The sequence below is a fragment of the Fukomys damarensis genome, unplaced genomic scaffold (genome assembly GCF_012274545.1).
Source record: "Fukomys damarensis isolate Sample0158 unplaced genomic scaffold, DMR_v1.0_HiC HiC_scaffold_2, whole genome shotgun sequence".
Classification (NCBI taxonomy): Eukaryota; Metazoa; Chordata; class Mammalia; order Rodentia; family Bathyergidae; genus Fukomys; species Fukomys damarensis.
In genome coordinates this window covers 38558576-38584314 of record NW_022900914.1, presented here as the reverse complement: position 1 = coordinate 38584314, position 25739 = coordinate 38558576, and the positions used below count along the sequence as shown (strand labels likewise).

Here is a 25739-nt window from a genome sequence, read left to right as displayed (position 1 = left end):
CTAGTAAAATGCTATCTCAAAAAAGAAAGAAGAAAAACCTAAATTAGTTACAAATACAGAAATGAAAATTGCAGGAGAGCTTGATTTCATAGATAGCTACTCAAAGTAGATGGTGAATTGTGCACCCAAGCCTATCAGTAAACTGAAAACACAAAAGACAAGGAGTCATGAGAGGCAGCTAATCCCACGTCTCCACCGACCACACTTCCGAAAGCATCTCTGATAGGAGAGGAGTGTGCTGACCTCAGAGGTTCTTCAAAGCTGTGTACTGCACACATGTGCTGTTAAAAATAATTTTTTTATGCCTTTATTCCTTGTTTTGCCAATCAGGCAGGCTGAGCAGTTTGCTTTTTGGTGATCAGTCAAAGAGATCAAATGCCATATCCTCATCAGACTCCTCCGACTCTTCCTTGGCTTCAACCTTGGCTGGGGCAGCTGCAGCAGCAGGAGCAGCAGTGGTGGCAGCAGTGACAGGAGCAGCAGCCACAAATGCAGATGGATCAGCCAAGAAGGCCTTGACCTTTCAGCAAGTGGAAGGTGTAATCCGTCTCCACAGAGAAGCCAGGACCCACTTGTACCCACTGATGATGGAATGGGGCACTGCAGCGATGCACCAGCTGGGTAAGCAATCTGCGGACAAACGCTGGCAACAGGCGGACACCCTCCAGAAAGCGACAATGAGGAGCTCCCTCTGTAATGTCAAGCACTTCAGGGTTGTACATTGCCATTGTTGAACACCTGCTGAATAACCAGCCCAAAGGAGAAGGGGGAGAGGTTCAACATGTTCAGGGGGGTGGCCTCGCCGGCTCCCGCTTTGTCTCCAGTCTTACTCAGCTGTACATCGCTCAGGATTTCACTGGTGCCCTGGAGATTTTAGTGGTGATGCCCAGAGCCTGGAAGAAGGAAGTGTTCTCAGGTCCCAGACCAGGGTTCTGCACTGGCACAATGACTTCACATGGTGCAGCGGCACCAGCACGAGCAGCAGCTGGCACCTTCTTGGCCAGCAGCACATCCCTGATCTCAGTGAGGTCCTCCTTGGTGAACACAAAGCCCACATTCCCCCGGATATGAGGCAACAGTTTCTCCAGAGCTGTGTTGTTTGAGGATGCCCTCGGATGGCCTTGTGCATCATGGAGTTCTTGCCCATCAGCACCACCGCCTTCCCTTGGAGGGACCTGTGCATCTGCTGCTTCTGCTTGGAGCCCACACTGTCTGCTCCCACAATGAAGCATTTTGGATAATCTTCCACAAGCTGGATGATCTTAACAAAGTAGTTGGATTTCCAGGTCGCCCTTTCTTCCCTGGGCAACATAGGGGTACGTCAGGGATTCCCACACAGGGTTTAAAGGTAATGTCACTCTCACGAGGACACCTGGAAAGAGAAGGTTTAAAAATAAAATTTTTAGCTGGGTATGGTGGCGCACACCTGTAATCCCAGCACTTTGGAGGCTGAGGCAGGAGGATCGCTGTGAGTTTGAGACCAGCCTGGGCTACATAGTGAGTTCCAGGTCAGTCTCAACTACATAGTGAGACCCTGTCTCAAAAACAAAAACAAACAAACAAACAAAAAACCCCAAAAATAAAATTTAAAAAAATGCTGTGTGGGCATGTGCCTGTCTAGTAAGTTCCTCCATAAGAACAACATGAAACCTCCCCTCCCTTCACACACAACTGGAATGTTGATCATAGAATGCAGTCTTTTTTTTTTTTTTTTTGAGAGGAGTAGATGTGTTTGTTTTCTTAATTATGTTAATGGTTTTGTGGGAATATGCCTATATCAAAACTTACCAACTTGTATATTGTTGGTGTGTCACGCATATTTTAACACAGCTATTTTTAAAAAGTCATGCATAGTAATATTCCAAAAAAGTACACCAGTCAAGGATAGAAAGCTTAGTCCAGTATGGTGTCTGTTAGTTGAATGATCTTGTAGTTTATTTTCACAGACTATGGTAAAGGTGGCCAATCAGGTCCTCCTCCCTGAGACAGAGAAAATTTATGTAAAATTTGGCTCATACACGCACACACGGCAATTGTTCCTCCACAGTTGAGTTGAACAACAAAGAAGACGTGAACAGAGGCAGATTAATAAGAATGCAGGACAGGCCAGGTATTTAGCTCAGCAGCACCGCGCCTGCCTTGTAAGCACAAGGTCCTGAGTTTAATTTCCAGTAGCAAAAAACAAAGAATCCTATATCGAATAAGAATGCAGCTTTTCTGGATTCTTGATGTGGAACTGGGGCCTATAGTGTACCTGCCAACCCCAGAGTTCCCAGTCCTCAGGAGCTGCTGGTCCTGTGAACACCACTGGCCCAGGAGTGATGTCGGCTGACACCAAGGTGCTGTCCCCAGAGCTGGTCATCCTGGTGCCAAGTCCAGCATGGGTGGCAAGGGTTGTTGCAGGCCTTTCAAGAAGCTGGTTTACCATACCTCCATTCACTCCCCACTTCCAGCATTATTTTGAGGTAAATCTCAGATTCCTTGTCAAATCTTCTATAAATAGTTCAGCATGTATCCCTAAAAGTTAAGAGCTCTCTCAAAAAACACATAATCATAGTACCATTATAACACCTGAAATTTGGGGCGGGGGATTTAGCTCAGTGGTTCATGCCGCCTGTCTCACAAGCACAAGGACCCGCGTTCAATCCCCGGTACCAAAACAAAACCCCTGAAATTTCATTCTTATTCTCAAATATTTCCAAATATTTAATTGACATTCAAATTTTCAATTGTCACAATGCATTGAGATTGAGATATTTTAAAGTGTTGCTGGCGTGGTGGCGCATGCCTGTAGTCCCAGTACTCAGGAGGCTGAGGCAGGAGGAAGGAGATCACTGCAAGTTCAAGGCCATCCTCGGCTATATAGTGAGTTCAAGGCCAATCTGAACTACATAGCAAGATCCTGTTTCAAAAAACAAAACAAAAGAAGTCTTTTAGTCTATTGTTTCTCTCTTCTCCCTTACAATGGATTTTTGAAGAAATGAGCTTGTTTGACCCATAGTTTCCTGTAGTAAGGACTTTGCCGATTGGATCCTTGTGGTATTAATTTATCGGGTCCTTTATTTTGCCTACTAAAATGATAATCGTTGATTTTTTCTTTTTGTATTTTTGCTGGTACATGTCTACAGTGGATAATGATTGTATTCATCATGGGAGTGTACATGTACGTAACGCGTCTCAATTCTGTTTACTTCTTCCTGTCCTCGCTGTCATTCCTCCCTTCACCTTTTGGTCGTATTCAGTCTTTACTGGGTACTAAAACTCCAAGTCACTAAATGCTCAGATACCTAGATCTGAAGTAGGACGTTTTCCCCCATTTACCAACATCTGATAAAATGCACAACAGGAAATATTTGTCTTGGCTTTGCTTTTGGACCTGCTTCATGCAAGTGACTCCCACCAACAGGAGTGTTTGTGAAAGAGGAGTCAGCTCCATAGTGGTATTTGGCCTTGAATTCCACTGGAAAAGGAAACTCTTCTCAAGGGTGGCCCTACGGGCTCTTGATTATCAGTAGCCTGTAGTGCAGAGGTGGAAGTCCGTGAAGTCAAATATTCCATCTAAGACCTATGAAACAATGGTTCCTGACCTGGAGCTCTTGACAGCAAGGCCAAGGGTGAAAGACTTATTCCATGAGTACGGACATGGGCAAAGCCTGGAACAAACTGTACCAAACTATTACTAACACTTTCTCTAGAAGGTGAATTTATAGGAGAAAATCTATTTTATCCTCACTATTAAATCTCTAACATCTAGCCTAAGTGCTAAATACTTGTTGAATGATTGCTTTTCTGGAATGTTTAATCTTTTTTTTTTTTTAGATAAGGTCTCACTGGGTAGCCCAGGTTGCCCTTGAACTTGGGGCAATCCTCCTGCCTCAGCCTACAGAATGCTGGGATTACAGGCGTGCACCACCACATCTGGCATGTTACTTATTTTAACCTGGGACCTGTGCATGCTAAGCACATGCTGTACCACTGAGCTATACCACAACTCAGTGCATGTTACTCTTGAAATCATAAAGAAAATATTTTCTGACATCTTCATACTCACAAAAATAATCACTCTCCTAGAGTATTTTCTGCCAGCTGAAAACAATTATTTTTTTCTTCTACAATCTTTATTGGAATAAATTTGAGTACAAAATCAATAACAGATTCACTTGTGTAAATCACCAGTGATTCATTTCAGAGCTTTTGCGGGGGTCTTCAGCACCTGCTGGAATGAACACTCCGCCCTCTCTGCACTGTTGGCGTGCTGGTGGGCACGGCTGCACTTGGAAGCATTCATTGCCTCTTCCAGTACTGGTCCCTTTCCCACTTTGGGCAGGAAGCAATAATGAAAGTCAACAGCTTTCTCAGCCGAGACAAACATTGTGCTACTCTGTGCTCCTTGCATGTCAGCCAAGCCAAATAGTAAATGGGAGACAGTGGAGGTGCGGGGCTGTAAAATAATGTTCTTAGTAATGGTTTTGGCCCAAGGTCACCCCAAAGTCAGATTCACACACACTGTATTAAACTCCTCATATTTTGTTACGTGGATATAGTAGGCACTCAGGATGTACTTGTTGAATAAATGAATACAGATCTTCCTTGTTTAACAACTTTTGGACTTAGGACGGAAGTGCGGTGTTTGGACTGCTCAGACTTACATCTCTCTCTTTTTTTTAACACTTTTTTTTGTTGTACATCATGTTTACAGAGCCTCGATGTCTTTTGGTACAGTACACCTCATTTCTACACTACTTAATTTTTTCCTATTATACTGTGCAGTACAGTGCTATAGTTTTGTTATGCACTACAGTACTACATGTAAGTCATGCAAATAAAAGCAGAGCTTGGCATAGTGGCTCATGCCAGTTATCCCAGCACTCGGGAGACTGAGGTAGGAGGATCACCACAGTTCAAGGCCAGCCTGGGCTACATAGCAAGCCCCTGTCTCTAAATAAAATCGATCAATCAATGCAGAGTTAAGTTGGAGTTTCCTCTAACCATTTCTTCGTTCTGATTTTTTTTGGGGAGGGTTATCAAACTCAACTCAAGACCTTGCTCTTGTGAAGCAGGCAGTGGAACCACTGAGCTAAATCCCCAGCCCTGTTTTGAATATTGTAATGTACATGGTATATAAAATTCCTTGTTTAGTGACCAATTCATTTAATGACTCAATCACTGGAATGGAACTCGGTTGTTAAATGAGGTGTGTCTGTATTAAAGTGCTTCTTAGCAACAGGAATTTATAAACTGAGACACAGCCTCACTTTCCATCTGTCCAGGAAAGCTCTCTCTGCTCCTATCATTTGGCAGCTGTTAGTACCTGCAGGCACTCACAAATTACGCACGAGTGACTCAGGAGATGCTTATATTGGCATCACAGACAATTGCCCTCCGTTTGAGAGGACTTGAGGTGTTACTATCCCAGCCTGTGAATGCTCACACATTTGGGGAGGGGCATTTCTTGGGGAAAGAAGGTGTAGGCTGGAAACATGAGGTGTGTCTATTACATTTGGTGTTTTAGAACTTCAGACAATTTTAGTTTAGACCCATTTGATTGTAAAGAATTGAGGTTCACTAAAGTTAGATAAAATTAAAGGGATGTATTGCAAGGAGTGATAATGAAAAATCTTGCATTAGTCCTAGAGGAGCCATTCCTGGGCTTCCTGTGGCCAGAACAGGAAGTTTGGTGCTCAAAGTTGCTCAGGGGCCCTCAGCAGCAGGGCCCTGCAGGTTCTCCAAATGATGCTGCTCCACCAGTATGCTGTGAGTACACATCTGCCTTGTTTCCCTCCAGTCCCCAACCACCAAAAAATAGAACCTATTGCATTCAGGTAACGCAACAAAGGTCATTGATTAGCTTGAAAATGGACAACCCATCCTGGTGAACCATCTTTGTTCTAGAAGGACAGACTGCAGGTTTACTGGGAATGATCATAACTGTCTGGCATGCAATACCTAGGCACTATTTCAGGCCCCTGTGGGCTCTGGACTGGCCCTGAATAACTGACTTGGGCACAGGAAAGGAGGCAGAGGAGGGAGAGAAGGAAAGGACGGTCCTTCCCAGCAACTGAGGTTTTGCCTCGATTTCGGTCTGTTAATAGCATAGTGATTCCTGCAGCTAAAACAGGTGGTGATAAAAGAAGAACTGCCTTGATTAATACAGATCGTACGAATAATGGGGTTTGGTCACCAAGTTCCTGGCCGGGAGTCTTGCCACTCCATCCCCTTCCTTCGGTAGCCTAGCCCTCCCTGTGCACCTGTGAATTATTAACATTAAAACACCCTAGGCACATTGAAGAGACATGACTTTACTTATTCTGTGTTATCAGCAATATTAAAATTTATCACTAGCCGGGCGTGGTAGCACACACCCATGATCCCACCACTTGGGAGACCCAGGCAGGAGGATCTCTGCAAGTTTAAGGCCACCCTGGACTACATGGTGAATTCAGAACCAGCCTGAACTACACACACAGTGAGACCCTGTCTCAAAAAATTTGAGCTGAAAAAATTTTTTTGAGCTGGGCATGGTAGCACACACCTAATCCCAGCACTGAGGAGGCTGCGGCAGGTGGATGGTCCCGAGTTCAATGCCAATCTGACTACATCATCATTTTGTCTTTTTTTTTTTTTTTTTTTTTTTTTTTTTTTTTTTTTTATTTTTTTTTTTTTTTTTTTTTTTTTTTTTTTTTTGCATGTGTTGCTGCATTATAAAGTGAGAATAGAAGCCCCTACTGCCAGGTCTCCTGCCAGTGAAGGGGTAGCTGGTCAGAAGGCAGGGGCATCCATGGCCCATGTACAAGACAAGCAAAAGGTCATATTGTGTATATATTCATTCTTCAAAAGTCTTGGGGATTTTTATTTGTGGTATTGAGGGTTGAATCCAGGGCCTTTTCATACACAGAGCTGCATCCTAGTCCCTTTCTGTCTTTATTTTTTTTTTAGTAGAGTCTTGCTAAGTCAATAAATTATTCAGGCTGAATTCAAACTTGCAGTCCTCCTACCTCAGCCTCCCAGGATTGCATCTGCCATCCTGGCTTCAGTAAAAGTCTTGGAATAGCTATAACTGCCAGGGAGCAGGTCAGGTGGTGGGGATACAGTGATAAGGACCCATGTCCTCAGGGAGCTTACAGTCTGGTGTGGAGAAAGACATTAAAAAACAATCACACAAATAGTATTTTAATGCAAACTGTGTGCAGAGCTGTGGAAAAGTATGTGCTATAGTGGGCAAGAATGATGTGAGAATCAAATGCAGGTAGATAGTGAGACAGTGGTCAGGCAGGGCAGTGGAGCATAAGGGAGTACTTGTCTTGGGACACTTGATGGGATTAACTGAATGTTGTAAAACACCCTCTGACCCAGGAAGTAGAAGAGTCTGAAGGAAATTTAAAGTGAGAAGAACTACCAGGTTTTAGCATTGTGTTGACTTCTCTCACACCAGAGCAGCCTGGATGACTGGTTTACAAGTGTGGCCTTTGGCCAAGAGCTCTGTTGCAGGAGCCATTTGAGTTTCCTAGGAAGCTTTGCTTTTGATCCCCTTTATTGCAAGAAATGGAAAAACAACTGGCTGAGAACTGTCCTGTACATTCCTGATTTTGTTTTCATTAGTATGATTTCTTTGTTAATGTGGATTTTATCCTTAAAACTACAAGACCATTCTGAAGAGCAAAATATATAACCACTTTGTACTGCAACTTTTAATCAAAGTAATAAAACTGTATCATATGGGCAACTTTCTTTTTTGGGGGGGTTTGTTGCTGTTGTTTGTTTGTTTGTTTGTTTGTTTTTGAGACAGGGTCTCACTATGTAGTTGAGACTGATCTGGAACTCACTGTGTAGCCCAGGCTGGTCCCGAACTCACAGCGATCCTCCTGCGTCAGCCTCCCAAGGGCTGGAATTACAGGTGTGCATCATCATGCCCAGCATGGGCAACTTTCAATCAAAGTAATAAAAATGATTTTTTTGTTTGTTTGTTTTTTAAGACAGAATTTCACTATGTAGTTCCATGGCCTTGAACTCACTATGTAGCCCAGGCTGGCCTCAAACTCATGGTGATCCTCCTGCCTCAGCCTCCCAAGTGCTGGGATTACAGGTATGCTCTACTACACCCAGGCAAACATAATTTTACAGACTAAAAATAAAAACTGGAGTTATTGGAGGAAGTATAAAGGGGCGAATAGCCTGGATGCAGGGGGAACAGCAGGTGCAAAAGCCCTGGGACAGTAAAGGGCTGGACACAGTCAAGGAACTGAAAGAAGACAGTGTGCTGTAATGAGCAAGAGCAAGAGTGGTTCAGGATGAGGCAGTCACTCAGTCTTTATCTGGGAGTTTATTTTAAGGAACCTAATCTGTTACTTTCCAAGGGGAAAAACCAGGGGTGGGTGTCTTAAATGGCTCTCACACTGTTCTGTACAATATAGGTGCTTTTTTGGGGATGGGTAACAGGAATCGAACTCAGGACCCTGTGCTTGCCAGGCAGGTGCAGCATCACTGAGCTAAATATCTGGCCCCACTATAGGTACTCTTAACCACATATGCCACTGTGCACTTCAAAAGCGGCTGGTCTACACTGAACTTCAAAGGTATTAGTCATTGTTTGCACAAAATATATATTGAAATAATATTTTTAAATATTGGGTTACATAAAATATATCATTAAAATTAATTTCACCAGTCTCTTTTGTTTTTTGTTTTGGTTTTTTGGTTTTTTAAGACAGGGTCTCACTAGGTAGTTGAGACTGACCTGGAACTCACTATGTAGCCCAGGCTGGTCTGGACCTCACAGCGATCCTCCTGCCTCATCCTCCTGAATGCTGGGATTACAGATATGTGCCACCACGCCCAGCCTCAACAGTCTCTTTTGTAATGTGGCTACTAGGAAATGTGAAATTGCATATGTCGCCTGCTATATATTCCTATTAAACAGTTCTGCCCTAGTATTTACTTAAATATGAAGAAAAACTAATTGTGAGGGAGATTTGGGTAATTCAAGAAGAGAGGTTTAAAGATTTCAGTGCCAGGACATCTTTAAAAACAGGACAACTAAGCCAGGTACAGTGCCACATGCCTGTAATCCTAGCACTTTGGGAGGCCAAGGCAGGAAAGTCCCAAATTCAAATCCTGCCTGAGCAATATAGTATGACCCTGTCTCAAAGTATAAATAAATAAATAAATAAATAAATAAATAAATAAATAAATAAATAAATGGCTGGGGATGTAGGTCAGTGGTAGAGCATCCCTGGGTTCAATGCCAGAGCCAAACCAAAACAAAAAGCGACAGGGTACTTAGGCAATCACCTACTTTAATACCAGGAATTTCATCTTCCCATAGGTAGGAAAGACAAGCCATAAAGGTTCTAAAGGTCCCTTCCAAGGACGATATAATCCACTATAGGGTTGGAAATCGTGGTTGGCAAGGCTGGAGGAGCAGATTTGATGTGGAGCATCTAGAAACAATCTCCAAGCCCTAGAATCACACTGCTTCTGTGGGGTGAGGAAATCCTGCTGTCCCCATGGGAAACTACTGACTTTGGAGCTCTGCTGTGTCCTCTGCCTTAATCCATCCACGCTAGTAACACAGGAATCTGTCCCCATTTTATTCATTTGCAAATTCAAGTCTCACATGGGAGCGTTTGATTGACAGAATCTATTTTTGTTTGTTTGTTTGCTTGTTTGTTTGTTTTTTGAGTCAGAGTCTTGCTATGTAGTTTGAGCTGGTCTTGAACTCACCATGTAGCCCAGGCTCACATCAAGCACAATGATCCTCCTGCCTCAGCCTCCCAACTTCTGGGATTACAGGCATGGGCCACCACATACAGTTTAGCAGAGTCTAAATCACATTCATCAACTAGGGAGCTAAAAGGGACTCTGGGATATGCATGTTTTAGTGTTCCAGCTTTTGCCAAATACAAACACACTGGAAGGAGGGACACAGACTGAGCCAATCCACTGTAGCTATCATAAGTGTAGAGACATTGTTTTAATAAACAAAGAGATGATGTCACCAAGGCCATGGTAGCACGCATCTATGATCCCAGTACTCTGAGAGGCTGAGGCAGGAGTCTTACAAGTTCAAGGCCAGACTGGGCAATTCAGTAAGACCCTGTCTCAAAATAAAAAAATAGCTTTTTCCAGTTGTGGCCCATGCAGGGAGGCGCCCTAGTCTATACTTGCAGGTCTACTCTCCAAGGACTACTACAGTTGGTACAGGTCTTCAGTCTCAAGAAGACAGTCACAGCCATGGCACACTGCAAAGGGGACAGTGGTCTCATCAAGGTGAGTGGGTGTTCCCTGGAGATGATCCGAGCCATGCACAAGCCACCCATGCCACGATACAAGTTCTTGGAGCTTCTTGATACAAGCTTCTGGGCAAGGAGTGGTTTGCTGGAGAATCATCTGTGTCCTTGTGAAGGATGTGGTCATGTGGCCTAAATTAATGCTATCTGTCCATCCATCCCCCAGCCCTGGGGGCCATTCCCTGAAATATGAGGATGAGATTTCTGAGAAGGAGACCAAAGACATCCTCAGCTGGTAAGACCCGACCCTCCTGGTAGCTGATCCCTGTTGCTGCAAATCCAAAAAATTTGGAGGCCCTGGCTCATCATAAGAATCAGCATTGCCAGGGATTTAGCTCAGTGGTGCTGCTGCCTGCCTGCCTCACAAGCACAACTGCTTGAGTTGGATCCCCGGTACAAAAAAAGAGAATCTCCATTGACATTTGTAATACATATGGAACTTTAAGGTTAAAAATAAACAAATAATAAGTGTCTGGGGATGTAGATCAGTGCAAAGGCCCAGTACCATATTAAAGAAAAATAATATGTAGAGCTGGGGACTTAGCTCAGTAGTTCTGCCACTGCCTTGGAAGTGCAAGGTACCAAGTTCGATTCCCAGTGCCAAAAGAAAGAAAAATAATCTGTTGATGGCAGCTCGATGAGCAGGGAGGGGGGATCAAGACTGAAAAGGGATGAAGTTTGAAAACGCTATGCTAAGTGAAATAAGCCAGTCACAGGCCACACATTGCTTGGCTCCAGTTGTATAAAACATCTAGAATAGATGCTTCTATAGAGACAGGAAGGAGATAGGAAGGAGATTCATGGTTGCCTCCGGCTGGGGAGGAGTGAGGAGATCGGTGGCTAAGGGGTGCAGGGCTTCCCCTTGGGATAATGAAATGTTCTATTTTCTTTCTTTTTTATGGGGGTGGATGTGAGACAGGGTCTCACCATGTAGTTGAGACTGACCTGGAACTCACTATGTAGCCCAGGCTGGTCTCGAACTCACAGTGATCCTCCTGCCTCAGCCTCCCGAGTGCTGGGAAAACAGGCATGTGCTACCATGCCCCTCTAAATTATATTCTAATAAAGCTGCTCTTTAAAAAAAGAACTATTAAGTTTCTGAAATGAACAATGCATCAGTTGGATACAATTTCTTAAGGTAGAGACTTCCATGTCTAGTAACAGAACAAGCTAAGTACTCAAGATTGACCCACTTTTGAAGACAACTAAGATTGTTGGTGTGTGTGTGTGTGTGTGTGTGTGTGTGTGTGTGTGTGTGTATTTTTTGGAGGCAGGGTTTCACTATGCAGTTCAGGTGGGCCTCAAACTTGTGAAGATACTCTTGCCTCAGCCTCTCTAGCAAGATACCCTGTCAAGCCTGCCCCACCAGACCTAACTGTATGCCCAGAAGCAAAAGTATATTTTAAAAGCATCTTGCAACATAGTAAAAAGAATATCACTCTAAAATCTAAGAGAAAACAGGAATCAAAAGGGGTGAGTGCAGTGCAGCACTGAAGGTAGTTTGGAGATTTACCAAACTTGACACACATGAAACTCATTTTTAATGGAAGATAAGTGTAAGACCCATCCAAGATGGGAGGCTAATAGGAACCCTGGCCTCATAAACTCTGGTCCAGAAATAAACCCATCCCCTCCGCTACCCGAGGAGACAGCAAGGAATGTTGTTGAGCAGAGCAGAGAGAGGAAGTGCCCTAAAAAGTTGTATCTACAGATCAGTCTTAGTGCTTGCTCACAGACAAATCTACCTTGCCTGGGTCGGCCTACAAACCTCAGGCTGAGTTAAAGCCATCGGTACTGACAGCAAGCACTGAAGTGATGTTGTGTAACCTCTGATGTTAGGTCAGAAAAGGCCACGGAACTGGCTGCCACCTGGTTTCTTTTTGTTGTTGCTGTTTTTGAGACAGGTTCTCGCTATGCAGCTCGGGCTGTCCTCCAACTTTCTCTCTCCTGCCACAGCATCACCATGCCCAGCTACCTGGCTCTTTTGGGATGCTCACTTTCAGAAGTCTGCCACTCACGATGCAGCAGCCTTGCTAGGAGGATCCAAAGCTGGATGTGGACACTCCAGCTGCAGTCCTAGCTGAACCTTTGACCCATTCTAGTCCAGGCATTTGGATGTGTTTAGATGAACTCATGCAGCAGCCAAATGGTCCTCTCAGTGCTCAAGTCTTCCTCTTGGAAGACCCAATATCATGGAACACAGCAAGTCTTCCTTGTACCCTATTTGTGTAATGAGCAAAATGAAGTGGTTATTACTTTATATTACTAAATTTGAGGTGGTCTGTGATACAGTAATTATAATTATAACAGATTTTATTACCTGGAAATAGGATCCTACCATAAGAAAAACCTAAAATAACTGGGAATGGTGGTACACACCTGTAATCCCAGCTACTTGAGAGGCCGAGGCAGGAGGATAGAAGTTGCAAGGCCAGCTTGAGCAACGTAGTTAGATGAGGGAGAGAGCGAGAAGAGATGAGGAGCAGGGGGAAGAGAAGAAGGAAGAGGAGAAGGAAGGAAGAGGAAAGGAGAAAGGCAGGGAGGAAGGGAGGAAGGGAGGAAGGAAGGAAAAGGGGAAGGGAGGGAGGGGAAGAAGGGAAGGAAAGCCTAAAATAGTTGGCATTGGTTTGGGGGCTGAGTGGCAGGGACAAGCTGAAAGATTTTTGTGAGAAGATTGTTAGCAGAATCCTAAGAGGGCTCCAGAAGATTTTAATGAGGGCTTAAAGGAAAATGAGCAAATTGTGGAAGTCAGAGGAAAAGGAAAACTTTTTACATAGTGGTAGAAAGTTTAATAACACTATTGCCTATAATAATATGAAAAACAGGAGTTACACCAGATCAACTCATTTGTGTAGCTAAAGAGATTTCTGGGCAGAATGTTGAAAGTGCCAACTCCTTCCTTTTAACTGCAAGAGAGGGAGAGGCAGAGGGAAAGAGAGATCAGCTAAGAAACATACAAAATTTGGAGGAATTATAAAAGAACCAGGGGTTATGGAGCCTGAAAATAATTAAACTTGTTCCCAGCTATTCCAGAAGGACATAAAGTCTCTAATTTAAAAATAATTTTAGGCTGGGGATTTAGCTCAGTGGTTCTGGCAACTGCCTCGCAAGTGCAAGGACCTGAGTTCGATCCCCAGTACGGAAAAAAAATAATTTTAAAAAATAAAAAATAAAAAATAATTTGAGCTGGCTAGGAGTGGTGGCACACACCTGTAATTCCAGCACTTGGGAGGCTGAGGCAGGAAGATTGCGACAATTTTGAGACCAGCCTGGGCTACTTAGTGAGTTCAAGTCCAGACTGAATTACATAGCAACACCTTGTCTCAAAAACAAACAAACAAACAAATCCAGATGAATGGATAAATAAAATGACTGAGATGTGTATGTGTGTGTGCATAAAGAAGGATAATTTGAGTCACTTGTAGGAAAATGAATGCATCTGAGACCATAATACTAAGTGAAATAAATCAGATATAGGTTACATATTGCATGGATTCTCTTATATGAGAAACCCACAGCATGAATAACTTAAAGAGAAAAAAGATAGATGATAGGAAATCGGAAGACAGTTTATGTGGAGCTGGGGAGGGGATCTGCAGATGGGAGAGACAGGAGGGGAGGGACAGGGGAAATAAAAAGGTTCAAAATGTGATATATGTACGTACCAATTGCCCACAAAAAATGTAGTTATGATATATCACAAACATATACTAATAAAAGGGGAAAATACCTACAATAATGAAGAAATCAACCATAACAAAAAAGTATATACATGAATAAATTCTCAAATGTAAAAGTAATTTCAGGGGATATGGGTGTAGCCCAGTAGTATAGTAAGGGCATATGTTTAGCACATGTGAGGTTCTGGGTTCAAGTTCCAACACCAAAAAATAAAATAATTTTAAAATAAAAATAATTTCAGAGCAAAGGTCAAGGCCAAGGTGGATAATATAAATACCTTGTTACCCCCCCATTTATGTAGCACCTCATAGAAACTTTCAGTTACACAAATCTTCTAAGGACCTTACAGGTAGGCCGCATAGACCTTTCCTGTTAAGAATAGAGCTATAGCAGTATTATGGCTATGGTCCTTCTGCTTGCACACTGTGGTCCCAGATTAAAGAAAAGCCTTCTGCAGTGTAACAACTCTCTACCGCTCCACCAAGAGGTGGAATGGAATTCCCATGTGGAAGAGCATGTGTTCGTCTTGTAGCAACCAGCCAGACTACGGCAGAAATGATGACGCCTGACTTCCCAGCCTGGGTCAGAAAAGGCTGTGCAGATTCTACTTACTCTTCTCGGAAGGCTTGCTCTCAAGGCACTCCCTCCCCAAAGTCAGCTGCCGTGCTAGGAAGAGCCTGAGCCACAGGGAAAAGCCTCAAGCCAGGGCTTCAGTCAGCAACCCCAGCTGAGGCCAGCCTGGGGCACCAGATCTGCATCATGGAGCCCTTCGGATTATCACAACCACCAGCTATTTGAGTCCCCATCAGCATTGGAGTCCTCCCAGCTGAGGTGCCAGACAACACATCTCCATTTCTCCCTGCACAAATCCCTAATCCAGTTTGAGCGTAATAAGAGAGTTATTCTTTTATACTACTGGATTTGCTGTTGTTTCACATACAGCAGTACAGCAAAAGAAAGCAGAACGGGAATTGTGACACATTAAAAGAAACAAAACAACCAAACCAAAAGCAAACAAAAACACTGGGCTAGAAATGTTACTCAGTGGTGGCGTGAGGTTCCATCCCATCCCGGCACTGAAAAAAGAAAGTGATATGGCAGATACAGATGTGCTACTACTGTATATTTGCAGTGACAACCATTTCTGTGGTTTTCTACCATCAAAAATCCAAAGTAAGACGAAGAAAATGGTCTCAGATAGGTGTGGTGCAGAAGACTATGGAGCCATGGCTTAGCCCTCTGTAAACCCCTAAATTAAACAGAATCTACTCCTGATTTTCACTCTTGAGGCAGAAGAGATAGCTGCAGAGGTCTCTGGTCTTACCTGCTTTGCTTTACATCTGTTTTCTTAAGGGCTCCACCAGGGCTGCTCTCACCCCACCTGAGCAACGACACATGGATGTGGCATTCTTTTTCCTCTGCACCTGCTCTCTCCTCGGGAAGGGAAAGCCAGGTGATGGCTGCCTTCTCTGGGGTGGGACTGCTCCATCCCACCTGTGGCAAAAGTAGCTCTCTCCTAGTAGCCCCAGTGTATGATCACAGGAAATGAAAAATATGAAATTTTATGTAGTTTCTTTTAGCCCAAATGTGATTTCCTTGTCACTTGAGCCATTCTCCCACAATGGGCATTGATTTCAAGGACACATGGCCATGACCTACTCTTACTAATTGTGTAACTCTGAATGGTAAAACAGGAGGCAATAGATCTTGAAGTCATTTGCACTTTTTCCTTTGGAATGTACTCAGGGCGCAAGGCAAATGCCTGCTGGTGCTGTGTTTATTTTTTCAGCTGGTGACTGATGTTCTGGTCCAGTTACAATAGATAGGGATGCCAATGTCTTGTCCATTTTCAGCTTTCCTGCAAATCTTGCATTGTACAGGACTCATATTTCTACTCTCAGCGTGTAAGATAAAAGCAATTTTCACGTCTGTGTTTCCAAAGTAAGCATCATTGTGCTCACGTCCCCAACCCCATCCCATAGAACTATTTAAAAATGAAAAGACATAAATATGGAAAAAGAGGATTTCAAGCTTCTGGGAGGATGTTGTTAATATCGTTGTTTAAAGATTTTTTTTTTTTATTAAAAAGACTTTAAAAATACTCTATAGGGCCGGGGAGTTAGCTCAGTGGTTCTGCCGCCTGTCTTGCAAATGCAAGGACCCAAATTTAATCCCTGGTACCAAAACAAAACAAAACAAAACACTCTATAATCCAGGAACACTATTCTGCTTAATTTGTATCTTAATAGTATTCATTTTTAAAATTAAAAATGACATTAATAGCTCTCCATAAATACAGTATTGAAAACAATTTTGTTAATTTTTATTTTTATACTAAAAAAGTGTTTTACTAGTCTATGTTTGAGGTATATAATAATTGCATTCATCTTGGAAAATAGTACTTTATGTATTAAACATTGGGGATGTAACTGAGTGGTAGGGTGCTCCACTAGCGTATATGAGGCCCTGGGTTCAATCCTCACTTTCAGAAAAACAGCAAAGCAAAACAAGAGATCCTCTGCCAACAGTACTCATTTTTATGTATTCATTTAATCATTTAATAGATATATTGATTGGATACTTGCTATAAACCAGATATTTGGGATATGAGATGATCCAGATAGAAAAACTGAGGTCCTTTCTTCCTCTTCTTCTCCTCCTCCTCCTTCTCCTCTTTCTGCCCCCACCTTCTCCTTTTTTTGATATATGTCTCACCATGTAGTCCATGCTGGCTTCAATCTCTCATTTATCTTACTGCCTCAGATTCCTAAATGCTGGGATTACAGGCATGCACCGCCATACCTGGCTGAAAAAATGAGGCTCTTGACTTTATGGTACCTATATTTGGTTTCAAGACAGTAACTATGCAAATACTTAGATAAGAAAATGTCACATTGAGGCAAATGTTTTGAAGAAAATAAGCAGGGGTAATGAGCAACTAAGAGAGGTAAATTTAGGTAAGGTGATTGATTTATGTGCATAACTTAATTTTTTTGAGACAGGCTGGTATTGAACTTACCATGTAGCCCAGGCTGGCCGCAAAATCTCAGTGATCCTTCTGTCTTAGCCTCCCAAGTGCTGGGATTACAAGCATGCTGCACCACACTGGGCTATTCACATCTTAATTTATACGGATGACTGAGTGCCAACACGGAGAGAGGTTAAAACAACTGAAAAAAGTATTTGTTACATGAGAGAAGAGATGTGCCATACCATGCAGTGCCGCATGGGGAAGCATCACGTTTGTATGTTTAGTCAGGAGGCAACACCAGCACCAAGGAGGAAGCGTGGTCCAGAGGCTTCAGTGTGTTTTCCATGTGTGAGAATGTCAGTGACCTGGCCTGTGGGATCATCTCTAGTTGTGAGCATCTGGGCCTGGGCAGAAAAAGTAAATCATACACAGCAAGGAGCCAACCTGGAGGACAATCAAGACACATTCACTGAAGGGCAGAATTGTAAAAGAGAGAAACTACTGTACCCTTGTGCTTTCCCTGGGGATAAATAGCAGTGATTGATATTCTAACTAGGTTTCAATCACCTGGATAGGGGGCCAAGGTCTTAGCCTTTCCAGGAAATATCCCTGACCCCCACCCTTACTGAAAATCCTTGTATGCTTGCTATGTGATTTGCTCCCCCATTTGATTCCCATTTAATCAATATTACCTGGTTGACTGTACTTGTAATCTTATTTTTTATTTATTTATTTTTGTTTGGTACTGGGGATCGAACTCAAGACCTTATGCTTGCAAGGCAGTCGCCAGAATCACTGAGCTAAAATTTTTACTACTCTTAAAAAAGGAAGAAAGAAAGAAGAAAAAGTAAGTTGTGAAAAGACTAACATCACATTTTTTGTTTAAAAAAGCTAGGTTGGTAGCACTCGTCTATAATGACTTGGGAGGCTGAGGAAGGAGGATCTATGAATTCCAGCCCAGCCTGGGCTACATAGTGATTTCAAGGGCAGCCTGGACTATATATCAAGACCCTGTCTCAAAACAACAAAAGCTTACTTATATGTGGTTGACTGGGATTCCAGGGTTCAATTCTGAAATTGAGGAATTTAGAAATGGGTAAAATAAAGAAACACAGTGATCATAGGAATTCTGGGATGTCTTTGATTTAGGAAAAGCAAATTCAGGTTTGACTTTTAACATATTGAAATCAAGGCTAAGGGTGTACCCCTGGGGTTGATCCCCAGCACTGCAAAAAATATTTGGGGGGGGGTTTGAGACAGGGTCTCACTATGTAGTTGCGACTGACCTGGAACTCACTATGTAGCCCAGGCTGGTCTCTAACTCACAGAGATCCTCCTGCCTCAGCCTCCTGAGTGCTGGGATTACATGCGTGTGGCACCACGCTGGGCAGCAAAAAATATTTTAAATGTTGAAATCAAAGATGCAAGCACAAAAGGTTGCTCCTGGTACAAACCTTGACTTCAACTGATTAGCCAGATGCTCTCTAGACTTTGGTGTAATTAATTTTTTAAATTTATGTTGTTGAAGTCTGAAAATGAGGATAAATGCTCTAAACCTAGGAGACTATTCATATACTTAACTGAGAGTTAATGGATAAAAGAAAATACAGAGATGTTTTTAAAAGATTAATTTTAGCATAATATTTCAAGTAGTTTCTATTTCAGAGAAGGACAGAGAGAGTACAGTTTATTGTGGGTCAAAAAATTTACCAGGGGGCCAAGCACTTAGCTCAGCGGTTCTGCCACCTGCCTTGCAAGCACAAGGACCTGAGTTCGATCCCCAGTACCAAAAAAAACAAAAAAACAAAAAACAATTTACGAGGACCATTTGTTTTCTGCCTAGGCTTCTGAGAGACTCACTGTTCAAAGTTCAGGACTTCCCCAGGAGTTCTCCTTTCCCAGGCCTCTCACAGGGAGAGCACTGTCATCTCGATCACTCAAAACTGTACCCCAGAACCAACTTCCATCCAGGACGTTGACTGTAGGGAAACTTGCAACCCAAGTTTCATTGAACAATCTCCATTTAAGCCAGTTGAGGTAGCACAAATCTGTAATCCCAGCTACTGGGGAGCCAAAGCAGGACAGAAATTTGAGGCCAGCCTAAGACAACTTAATGAAAACTTATCTCAAGATATAACATAAAAAAGGTTGGGGATAAAGCTTACTGGCAAAGCCTCTCTGGATTTACCCTTCAGTACCACACATACAAAACAAGAAAGAAAGAAAGGAAAGAAGGAAGGAAGAGAAAGAAAGAAGGGAATTAAGAAAAAGAAAAGAAAAGAAAAATGAAAAAATCCTCATTTAGCCAGGCATGGTGATTCACACCTTGTAATCCCAGCACTTTGGAGGCTGAGGCAGGAGGATAACTGTGAGTTCAAGGCCAGCCTAAACTGCATAGAGAGACCTTGCCTCAAAAAAACAAAACAAAAATTCCATTCATAGTAAACTGTAATCAGAAACCAAAAGTCATTTGTACATCTGAGAAAAGACATTGTTTGAATTTTCCAGAGAAATGCTTGAAGGAATCAATTCCTCAAAATTTAAATTGTTACTCTCGGCCTAGAAAGTTTCATTCCCTGTTTCCAATGGATATTATGGGCATTGTTTTCTTTTGCAGGGCACACACATAACTCTAATTTTAGAAAAATGGGTAAAGGTTCACCAAGGCACCACGTGGCAACCATCATGCAATGTGAGACTAATTATCAGCCTCGATCTGTTATCTAAACAATAGCCATGCAATAAAATATTAAAATTGTAAATAATTATAACTAATAAATTTTGTTAACTCCTCTAGCAGTGTTTTACTAAGAGTGTATGCCTTGGGAGAAGAAAACATGTAATCATACAATTTTTAATTTCTCCAAATAAAAGGATTTCAAAATAAAAGAAAAATTCTGAAAAACTCCTTACATAGCATCTACCTAAAACAGCTGAATTACTTGTTTTTGTTTTTGGGAAACCTGTAAAGTATTAGACACCCAGCTTTAGGGACAAGGGAGCCAGAATGTTAATAAACCTTATTAATTTTGCTAATTCATCCAAGATAGGGACCCCAGCCTGTGCGATGCAGTCAGTCAAAACTGATTTGAGAAGTGATTGCTGCTTAAGCCAACCTCAGGAGCTTTCTCTCTAAACTACTCTCACATTTTTCCCAGCTAGGTATTTGCTATTCAACATATATTTGTATATTAAGGGCCTTCAAAGTGTCAGGTAGCGATTCCTAGACAATTTCTTTGTTCCTTCCAACCTGGTGGTTGTCGTCTTGAGCAGAGTCCAACAGAGGCCCACATGGGTCTTGACCGAGTGTTCTAAATTTCCCGCCAGCTGTCTCAGCCAGTGATTATATTGAGCAGTCTGTGCTCTTGAGAGCCTACCCTGGCCAAGCGCTGTGGATCGATGGAGCCAATAAAGCTGGCAGGAAGTTGCTTCAGATGTGGAGGTAGAACCCAGACTCCTCTGTCAAAGCCAGCCCTAGGTTTGGGTTATGTGCATTTACAGGACACCAATGACAGAAAGACTGGCTCCATGCATTCTTATGAGAATACAATTCCAGTGTCGTGAGAGTTTACAGGCAAGCTAGGGATGAAGAATTCTGGTGGGGAAAGAACTTTGTGGATAAAGAGATCAAAGCTCTAGAGGATTTTAAAGTCTTTTGCTCTCAGGGCAGGCAATTATTGTGTACCTTCCCTACCTGACCCTGCCAACCAGTAAGGCCTTGCTTATAACACCAGTGCTGCAGAAATGTTTGTTAGGGTTTTAAATAAATAATTCCACATTATTACTTATGCTAATTTCTTTTTCTGTTTGTTTTTTTCAGACAAGGTCTCACCGGGTAGTTCAGGCTGGACTTGAACTCACGTATCCCAGGCTGGCTTTGAACTCACCATGATCCTTCCAAGTGCTGGGATTACAGGTGGGTGCCACCATGCCTCTACTCAGTTTATGCTAATTTCAAATGGCATAAAAAGGCATAGAATAAAATGTCCCCACTTGTCCCTGATCCCCAGGCAGCCAATTCCCTACTCTAAAAGCAACCCAATATTATAACTTTCTTGCATATAATTGTAGAAATGTGTGTGGGGAGAGGCACGCAGAGGACCCTTGACTTACCAACTCAAATCGGTTCCCAAGGGCTGGTTGTAATCAAGTTATTGTAAGTCAGTACAGCTGAGATTTGGATGTTTACCTGGGTACCTGCCTTAGATAACAAGTGGCAGATGAACCTTCATAAGCCTAATTAACCCAAGTTGTTTGTATGTCAGGCCAGTCATAACTTGTGGGTGGGCCTACTGTATATAAAATCTTCCCCTTGATATCTTTCAATTCTAATTTTTGTATTTTCTAATTTTTATTTGGTGCAGGTTTGGGGCTGAGAATTGAACCAGGGCTAAGCATGTACTCTACTACTGAGCTACACCCCAGCCCTCTAATTTTTTATTTTTAGTTTTTGACCTCACACGCAGTAGCCAAGCACTCTACTACTGAGATATGCCCTCATCTCCTATTTTTTAAATTTAATTTTTTTGGGGGGAGGTACCAGGTATCAAACTCAGGACCTTGTGCTTGTGAGGCAGGCAGCGCAACCACTGAGCTAAATTCCTGGCCCTACATTTAATTTTTTAATTAGAAGTTAGTCATGTGATTCAAAATTAATTTTAAAATCAATTGTTTCTCATTCATGTCTCCAGTGACCAGTTCCTAACGCACCCCAAGAACTAACTTTATTTTTTCTTAAGTAAACTGCCAAAGTTTATGGAAATTGCTATGCTTATAAGCAATTTTTTTAAGGTACCGGGGAGTGAACCCAGGGTCTTCCCATTGAGCTATCTTCCCAGTTTTTTTTTCAAATTGGTTGTTTTTAGGGTTTGCTTTGGTTAGGTTTGAGACAGCATCTCACTATGTAGTCTGGCCTGGTCTTGAGCTCACAGTGTAGCCTAGGCTGGCCTCAAACTTGTGGCAATCCTCCTGCCTCAGGTTTCTGAGTGCTGGAATTACAGGTGTGTGCCATCATGCCCAGCTCAAAGTAAAAAAATAAAGAGGGCTGTGGCTGTAGCTCAGTGTGAAGACCCTGGGTTCAATCTTCAGTACCAAATATAGGAAAGAAAAAAAAGGCAGAATATTACATATTCCCTTCTACTCTTTTCTCTTTCATTTAACAAAATACTTTGTAGAAACTTTACATTTCAGGGTGTATATTTTCTTCTTTTATAACTGTGTAATAGTATTCTATTGCGTGCTATTCAATTTATTTACTCTTACAAGTAATGTTTCTGTAAGTAACTTGAATTTCCCTAATTACCTACATGTACCTAGTATTTGGAGACTAAATTCCCAGAAGGAAGACTGATGTATTCATAGATACTTGTGTTTGTAATTGTGATTGACACTGTCAAACTGTACAGGTCATACCAATTTTTGCTATCACCAGCAATGTATAAGGCCTTGTTTCCCTACCCTATAGAAATACATACAAGGTTTTTGTTGATGATTGTGTTTGTTGTTTTTGTTTTTGTGGTTCTAGGGATAGAATCCAGGGGCAATCTACCAGTGAGCTACATCCCAACCATTTTTATATTTTATTTTGAGACAAGATCACACTATGTTGCCTGGGCCAACTATGAACTTGTGATCTGCCTGCTTCTGTCTCCCAAGTAGCTGGGATTACAGGCGTGTATACCACTCCATCTGGCTAGGTTTTTGGTCTTTGAATGATGATTTTTGTTGTTGTTGTTGTTGGGAATTTTCTTGTTTTGTATTCTTTTGTTTTTTACTTTTATTATATAATGTTTATTGGTTCATTGTAAGCATATATAATGATAAGATTCATAATGGAATTTGCACCTGTACATGGAAGATGGACTTGTGAAAGTTTTACATATTAGAGAAACTAGCCTCCATAAAATGCATTACACTTCCACTTGCTAGTCACTGGCTCTCCTTACAGTTAAATTTTATGCAGCATATTTCTGTGTTCACATTGTCAGGTATTACATTTTTTAGAGATTCTGTTTTATTCTAAATACCTCATATATTCTCTTCTGCTCCTCTTTTATATATATATATATTGGGAACTGAGGCAAGGGCCTTCACACTGAACTATATCTCCAGCCCACACCCCCTTTTTTTTGTAAATCTGAAACAGGGTCAGATGCATTCTCTACCATTGAACTACATCCTCTGTTTCCCTACACACAGATATTAAAAGCAGATCTCAAATGTGTTTGTGTATGAGGATTTTTTAAAATTTATTTTGGGGGGTTTTTGAGACAGGGTCTTGGTTTGCAGTGCAGGCTTGCTGCGAACTTGTGGTGATCCTCTTGCCTCAGCTTCCCCAGTGCTGGGATTACAGGGTGTGCCACCATGCCTGGCATGAGGATTTTTTTTTTTTAAGATTCAAATAAACTAAAATTTACTTTGTAAATGAGGCAGGGTGGTACATACCAGTAATCCTAGCTGAGACAGGCAGATCTCAAATTCAAGGTTTCCCGAGCTACAATTAAGACCCTGGATCAAAAATAAAATAAAAAAACAAACAACAAACAACAACAAAAAAAGAAAATAAAGGAAGGGAGGGAGGGGAAGGAAAAACCCCCACACTTATTTCTTTGTAATTTTTATAATACTTTTTAGGATGGGACATACTGGATGAGACATTGTGGAATTCTTTAGCACTGATGTCACATTACTCCAGAGATAAAATACAGTAGAAATCAGAGATTATTGACCCACATATCCTGATGTCCTAAATATTAGTCATCATTTATCAATGTACCACAAAAAGGTAAAATTCTTTTAGAGGTTCCATTTGACCCAGCCATCCCTCTGCTGGCTATCTTTCCAAAAGAATTAAAAAAAATCATATCACAGAGATATATGTGCACCTATGTTTATAGCGGCACAGCTCGTAATAGCTAAAACTTGGAAACAGCCCATTTGCCCATCAGTTGGAGACTGGATAAAGAAGATGTGGTTTTTCTATAAAATGGAATACTACTCAGCCATAAAGAATGAGAAATTAGATTCATTCATAGGAAAATGGATACATACTGAGGATATACTCCTAAGTGAAAGAAATAAGTCACACATGTGTAAATACCAAATAGTTTCTCTGGTGTGAAACACTATAATAGTACATGAGATCCTAATGAGATAATTGACCATGTGAAATAGGAAGAAAAGGGCTAAAGATGTAGGGAAAGTGGGAAGGGTAGGGGAAAGGTAATAAGGGAAAAGAAAAAAATATGAGAAAATGAAAAAATGGAAACAAAGTGTTTGTAAACGGGGAAGGGAGGAGGGGTTGAAGGGAGGGCAGGGACAAGGGGAAAAATGAGAACCAAGACCTGTCATGTAAAGGTACAAGATCCTAATAGTGAATGTAACTGTATTGTATACCTAAAATGTACCAAAAAACTCAATGAGGAAGGAAAAGAAGATAAAACTCCTAGGAATAAACTGAGCAAGAACTGTACAAGACCCTTTGAATAAAACCTAAAAGCCCTATTGAGGGAATCAAAGACTTTACAGATAGGCCTGCATGTTCTTCAAAAGAAAAACAATATCATAAAGATAACAATTTTCACTATATGATTTTTAAAATAGTTAACATAACCCCTGTAAAAATACAAGAAAATTACTTTTCTAGGAACTAGGAAAGCTGATTCTAAAGTTCATGTAGAAAAGCAAATAAGCAAGAACAGTCAGGGAAATATAGAACAGGAAAAATATCAAGGGAGATCCTTCTTCCTAGATATGATACCCAACTAGATAATGCAGAAATTTAAAACTATGGCACTGATGCCTCTATGGACATGGATAATATATAGAAAATAGATGCTGGGCATGGTGGCACACACCTGTAAATCCAGCATTTGGAAACATGAGGCAGGTGGATCACCACAAGTTTGAGAACACCCTGGGCTACATAGTAAGTTCAAGGCCAACCTGAACTACATAGCCCTGTCTCAAAGAAAGAAAAGAAAGTAGAATGGATAAAAATAGATAATAAAAGCCCAGGGATAGTGGCACATACCTGTAATCCTAGCACTCTGGGAGGCTGAGTCAGGAGGAGTGAAAATTTAAGACCAGCCAGGATAATAAAATATAGCAAGATCCTGGCTCAAAATTTTAAAATGAAGGGCCAGAGATTTAGCTCAGTGGTTCCACTGCCTGCCTCGCAAACACAAAGTCCCGAGTTCATGTATCTTTCTTTTTTTCTTTTTGGTACTGGGGATTGAACTTGGGACCTTGCGCTTGCGAGGCAGGCGGCAGAACCAGTGAGCCAAATCCCTGGGCCCAAAGTCCCGAGTTCAATCTCTGGTACAAAAAAAAAAAAAAAAAGAGAAGAAGAAAGGGCTAGGGATATATCTCAGTGTGAAGCCACTGGGCTCAACCCCCAAGCTATTATATTATAAAAGTAACATCTTTACATTGGGGAAAATATGGATTATTTAATAATGGCTTTGGGATCACTGGGTAATTATACGGAAAAAAGTAAAGCTTGATTCCAATTTAGCTTTTTTATGTCACAGTATACGTTTAGATCAGTTTTGTTTTGTTTTTGTTGGTTGGTTGGTTCGTACTGGGAATTGAACATAGAGCCTTCAGCCTACATCCCAGCCCTTTTTTCACTTTTTAAAAAAATTTAAATTTGAGACAGGCTTCCACCAAATCACTAAATTGCCCAGGTTGGGCCTGAATTTTTTTTTTTTTTTTTGTATTTTTGAGACAGGGTCTCACTATGTAGTTGAGACTGACCTGGAACTCACTATGTAGCCTAGGCTGGTCTGGAACTCACAGCA

General features: G+C 41.7%; 1 pseudogene; it reads right to left on the bottom strand.

The window, feature by feature from the left end:
* Positions 1-343: 343 nt before the first annotated feature.
* LOC104852280 lies at positions 344-1312 on the bottom strand (annotated as a pseudogene).
* Positions 1313-25739: the final 24427 nt, after the last annotated feature.